This window comes from Hyaena hyaena, unplaced genomic scaffold (genome assembly GCF_003009895.1).
Source record: "Hyaena hyaena isolate Hyena2069 unplaced genomic scaffold, ASM300989v1 scaffold_278, whole genome shotgun sequence".
In the NCBI taxonomy this organism is placed as follows: Eukaryota; Metazoa; Chordata; class Mammalia; order Carnivora; family Hyaenidae; genus Hyaena; species Hyaena hyaena.
The window spans coordinates 466,793-473,040 of NW_024080911.1; the positions used below are offsets into that span (position 1 = coordinate 466,793).

General features: G+C 39.5%; 1 non-coding gene across 1 annotated transcript; it reads left to right on the forward strand.

The window, feature by feature from the left end:
* The first annotated feature begins 384 nt into the window (after positions 1–384).
* Positions 385–469, forward strand: TRNAK-UUU. Its single transcript has one exon. It is a non-coding gene; the product is annotated as a tRNA-Lys (tRNA).
* Positions 470–6,248: the final 5,779 nt, after the last annotated feature.

Genomic DNA, 6,248 nt, shown 5'->3' on the forward strand with positions numbered 1-6,248 from the left:
ACTTGCCTAGAAGAGAAATTTTCATAGGATTACAGGAAAGCTTATAAAGCACATTTAGAATAGAATGAGAGCCAGGCTGCTTCAAGGATCTACAGAACATTGACTAATAATCCCATCCTGATAAATGGGATGAATCAGCTTTACTATTACTCCTGGGAGAGACTTGAATCCTTTCTCCCTTTTAATACTTGCTTTCTGATTTACCCTTCCTTCAAAACCAAGCACAGTAAAGAAAAGGCGACTAAAAGAGAGAGAGAGAGAGAGAGAGAGAGAGAGAATTAAGAAATAAAGAAAAAAGAAAAGAAAAAAAAAAGAGAACAACCAAAAAAGAAAGGAAGAAAGTATACATACTTGAGTTCTGTTAAAAACTCTGTAAAAAGGGGCGCCCGGGTGGCTTAGTTGGTTAAGCGTCCGACTTTTGCTCGGGTCATGATCTCGCGGTTCGTGGGTTCGAGCCCCGCGTCGGGCTCTGTGCTGACTGCCAGCTCAGAGCCTGGAGCCTGTTTCAGTCTGTGACTCCCTCTCTCTCTGACCCTCCCCTGCTCACGCTGTCTCTCTCTCTCCTAGAAATAAATAAAAAACATTAAAAAAAAAAACTCTGTAAAAAAAAATAAGTACTGGGACAGTGAATAATACTACATGCCAGCCAGGATTGAGTGAAAATTATTCAATATTAACTATCTGTTCTAGTGATCTGCTGTGTAACAAATTATTAAAAAATAAAACACACACACGCACACACATATGCACAAACAGTGACTTAACAATGACACTTATTTTATTCCATTTCAAGGCTTCTGTGAGTCAGGAATTTGGGAAGGGCTCAGCTAGGTAGTTCTGGTCCCAGTCACCCAGATGGTTGCTATCAGAAGGAGGTGTTAGAACAAAGAATCCAGAAGCTACATGGGCATCTCTCTTCAGGGAATCTCACATCTATCTTCACATTGCAGTTAGTCTCTCCCTGTAGACTAGTTTGAGCTTCCTCACAGCATGGTAATTTGAAGCCAGACTGTTAGTATGGTTGCCTAGGGCTCGAGAAGTAAATGCACCAAGAGAACCAGGCAAAACCTATGTTGCCTTTGTAGCCTAGCCTCAGAAGTTATGCAGTATAATTTTTGCCATGGTCACGAGCCCATCCAGATTGAAGGAGAGGGAACTGAGTCCCCACCTCTTAATGGGAGGAGAGACAAAATCACATTGAAAGAAGAACATGTGTGTTGGGAGATATTGTTGGAAAATACAATCTGTCACTTTTGGAAAATACAATCTGCTAAGTATGGACCCAAAACAGACTAAACTCAATATAAGATGCCTGGTGATGCCTTAAAGTCCTCGTAATGTTTGCCTCTTCCCCTCCTTCTCCATCTCCCTTGTTCAGGGCTTAGAGCAGACAGGATAAATCTTAGTGCGACTCACTGCTTGATATTTTTAATACACTTCACAGAACAGGAGTGAAGTTGTGAAGGAAGTAAAATCAATTCCGATAAATGAATTACTTTTTTTCATAATGGTTTTATGAATATGAGGAATACTATTTTTATAGGGCTATTTTTGAACACCTCAATCACAAAAGAAATTAGTTCTTTCTTAAGGAAATGATAGAAGACCTTTGTGGTTTTGGTATAGGACATTTCATAATTCAAAGCATATTTATTGTACTTCCACCATGTGCCAAGTGCTGTTTTTGGTGATGGGAATGCAGTAAACAAAACAAAACGAAAAACATCTTTGCCTCCATACGGCTTATCTGAATGCACTGTTCACCCAGAAAAAGGACACTCTCTAGTAAGTGCATATGTATTCAATTTCTTCTACCACTAATAGATAAGACCCCCAGGGCAGGAACTATGTCGTTTTCACTCCTGTATCCCCAGCCTAGCATAGTGCCTGGAGGAGAGCGAGTATTCAATAAACATTTGTTGAATTAATGTACAGATATGAAGAAATTCAGACCAGTTGCTTAAAGCAAAGGGCTTTCCTGAGAAAGTAGTCAGTATGTCCTCTTCTTCAAGGACTGGCACTAGACTACCTTGAGGAGATTGCTAAACTCTATCCTTGGCAATAAAGAGTGTCTGAAATGCAAGCCAGGAGTGGAGACTGGTTTTCTGTTATGTTCTCAGTAAGAGAAGAATAAAGAAATCTGTATGATTTAAGCCTCGTAGTTCTCTTGTGTTTGTTATTGTTGCTTTTCTCTGTTTCCCTGTGGTGACTAATAGTAATTTTTAAAAAATGTCCTGTGTACTTGTCCTTTGGGGACTGAAAGGAAGGAGGAAGCTGGGGAGACTTGCTTTCCGCAAGGAAGCTGGAGGGGAGAGGAACCTCAGGGGACAGAGTTGACGTTGGCTGCTTTGGAGAGCAGGGAGTAGGTGGATTCCCCGAGGACTGGCACAAGGAAAGACAGGGCAAGCCGGGGCTGCAGAGGGTCCTGAAACTCAAGGGTGCAAATGCCTTTGTTCTTACTTGACCAATTCTTGCCAGAAATTTCCCTGTATAGAATTAAAAACAATTAGTGCTCTTCTTATGCTTTCACTTTTGTGTTCTCTCTGTTGGTTAAATACAAAATTCCGGTGGATACACACTGGAAAGCTTTCCGAAGCTCTGTCCTGATTTTTTCTTCCTTTATTTATAATCACTCATCTAGTCTTGTTATTTCTGCCTGTCGATGTCTTTCAGTCTGTCCCCTCACTGACTCTACCTGTGCTCGGACCTGGATTACCATAGCTGTCCCCTAATTGGTTTCCAACATGAGAACCTTTTTTTCCATGCTACACTGACTCTTAAAAGCAAATTTGATTATGTCCTTCTCTCCTTCTCTCTGCTGTGAAGGCCTGCCTCCCCCAGGGGAAAGCACCAAACTTTAGCACATGAGGCCTCAGCTCTCCATACTACTTTTTGATTCATTTTTTGTGTCTCTTCCCCCAAACACATCCTACACTCTGGTCATATGGGTTTGCTCACTGAAGCGCAAGTATGCCATACTATTCCAAATGATTGACATATACATTGCCATATAATGTTCACTTTGCTGAGGATGTACTTCCTTTTCTCTCTAACAGCTAGGTGAAATATTCCTTCCAATTGTGAAGTCTTTATCCCTTCCATCCCCCCACCTCCCAAGCAACCATAGGCTTCCATAGTCTATATTTATGTTCTTGGTCTGGATGGGTTTCTTCACTACACTGTGACTTTCTTCAGAGAAAGGATTTTGTGTTAACATAACACATATTGCCTAGCACAACACATATTGCAAAATTGGTAAGTTACACACATGAGGTGAATGAATGAATGTGAGAAGGCATGGATAGTTTTGGCTCTCAGAAATGGGATGCTGTGGTGCTAGGGAAAAAAAGAAGTGCAAGTCCAGGTAGATGTGGAAGAGACCAATCTGTTACATGTCACTGATTGTACCTAGAAAGTTACCTTTTTATTGCTTAGGGTAAAAAGACAATAAACCAGGAGGTGCTGGTACAGTGTTCAGTGTTTGGGCAGCTAGAAAGCCTCAGCTCTATGTGGGATATGCAATTCTGTTCTTGAATGAAAGGAGAATGCTAGCTTCAAGCAAAGTAGCTTCTTAAGGCAGCATATGCAATTGTACCTAAAGGGAGTGTTCAGTTTTCTGTGTGGCAAAAGTGTCTACTCTCAGGTATCCTGTGTGTGGCCAGCTCAGCTCATCTAGAAACAATGACTTTAGCCAGGTAGTACATTCCAAAGAGATGAGTAAATTTTTTACATATTAATGCAAGAACAGATTCACTAATGATTATTAAATAGCCAATATTTTAGTCTGCTTAGTCTACTGTAACAATAATGTAGATGGGTGGCTTAAAGAATAGAAAAGTGTTTCTTATAGTTCAATGCTGGGGAATGCAATGTCAATGTGTCTGCAGATTTAAGTGTCAGGTGAGGGCCTGCTTCCTGGCTTATAGATAGCTGTCTTCTCTCAGCTGAGACAGAGGGAGAGAGAGATTTTATGTATTTTCCTTTTCTTATAAGGGCACAAATCCCATCATGAGGATACCTCCCTTATAATCCCATCTAAAGTTAATTACTTCCCAAAAACTCCACTTCCAAATACCATCATTATGTAGAGGCACAATATTCAGTCCTTAATAGTCAATTAAGAATGATCCCAAAACAGCAGTAATTATAAATAACAATAAAAATAAACTATAGGAATAGTGTACTAGCTGAGATTTACTGAAAGTTTGTTGTGTGGCAGTCAACATTTTAAGAATTTTTAATATTTTAGACCATTTAATCCTCCTATTGACTCTGTGAGGGAGGTGTTACTATACTGCTTATTTTACAGATGAAAATTTTGAAGTACAGAAAGCTTCAGTAACTACCCTGAGGACATTCAAGTAGTGATTAACAGAATTGGAAATCAAACTTAGTCTGGCTCCAAAGCTCATACTTTTAAGCACAATGCTGAATTTAGATGAAGAAATAATCAGAGATCTTCTAACTTAATACCTTTTTACTTTTGTGTAGTCATGTAAGCATTTATCCAAAAAAATGTTATTTCAAAAATTCTAGTATATAAAACAGATACATGCTGAACAAGACACCTATTCTTAACAATATGGTGGACCAGGTACACTGAATGCATTCATTCTATTAAAAATGGGAAATGAAGTTCTTTAATGTTTAAATGTGCATTTTGTCACTCAACAAAATTGGAGAAGCATCAAGGGATAGAAAAAAAAAAAGGGTGGGATCAGAAATCTACTGTAATAAAATAGAGGTTTTTGGAAAAGTACCTGGAGATTTCCAGTAAGCTACAGCTTTTTTTTTTTTTTTAACAGACATGTAGAGAAGAGGAGAAAAAATCTTGGACCCATACAAGTACAATCACACTTAAATCTGGGATATGTGACAAGATACTCCTCAGAAAAAGGGTGAATATACACACACACACACACACACACACACATATGTCATGTGAAGGGAGAAAGTAAAGGAAATTGTCAATCCTAGCCTTGAGGCTTAGGTGAGATAAATTTTTAAATGTTGTCTCTAAAAGTCTTGAACTACATATTACTCACCCTACCAGTTCACAATTAGGATCTATAGTACCTAAAAATCCTGAGTCAAGAAATTATTTAAAATATTTTTGGGACTAGAGTTCCCCAAAGGGTCTGGAAGAAACAAATGCAAATCATCTCTCCAGACATGCATTCTCAGCACAGATGTTATAGAATTCCATAGATAAAACTCCAAAGGAACATAAACTTACAGAAAAATTAAAAAGAAATACGTAACGAAATGAGGCATGTGGTTTTGCATCCAACACATAATGAGCTTGGATGTCATCACTCCCTTCTCAAATGAATGAAAGCTGAACAAACTGAAAATCAACAACTCTTCTTAGATCCATTAGAGAACAAAGGGAACAGGGCAAGCTGGTGCCCCCTAACATGGACAGAAAAGTGGACACCAAGAACCACATTACCTTCTGCTTCCTTAGAGTGGAAGCCTAAAGCAGAAGCCTGTTGCTGGAATCTGTGCTCACAAGAGCACTCAAAACGTGATTGATGAGGTTGAATGTAGACTAGCCTGGGAGTTAAAGCTGACCTTTCAGGGGCTCCCATACTTTTGTGAATTTTACCTCCAGGAGCTACACTCCATTCTCAGGGTGAAGATTAGACAAAACTCCTTTTATACTTTTTCAGAGAAAAGTAACCACTTTGAAATATTCCCAGCTCATTCTCTTCCCTTTAACAAAAAAAGTGCCCTTAGTCCTCCAAAGAAACTATTTTTTTGGAGTGTTATTTTTTTATAGTTTATTGTCAGATTGGTTTCCATATAACAACCTGTGCTCATCCCCACAAGTGGCCTCCTCCATGCCCATCACCCCCTTCCCCTCTCCCCCACCTTCATCAGCTCTCAGTTTGTTCTCAGTATTCAAGAGTCTCTCATGGTTTGCCTCCCTCCCTCTCCCCAACTATTTTCTCTCCTTCTCCTCCCCCCTGGTCCTCTGTTAAGTTTCTCCTGTTCCGCTTATAAGTGAAAACATGTGGTATCTGTCTTTTTCTGCCTGACTTATTTCATTCAGCATAACACCCTCAAGTTCCACCCATGTTGCTACACATGGCCAGATTTCATTCTTCTCATTGCCATGTAGTATTCCATCATGTAGATAAACCACATCTTCTTGATTCATTCATCAGTTGATGGACATTTAGGCTCTTTCCATGATTTGGCTATTGTTGAGTGTTGCTATGAACATTGGGGTACATGTGCCTCTA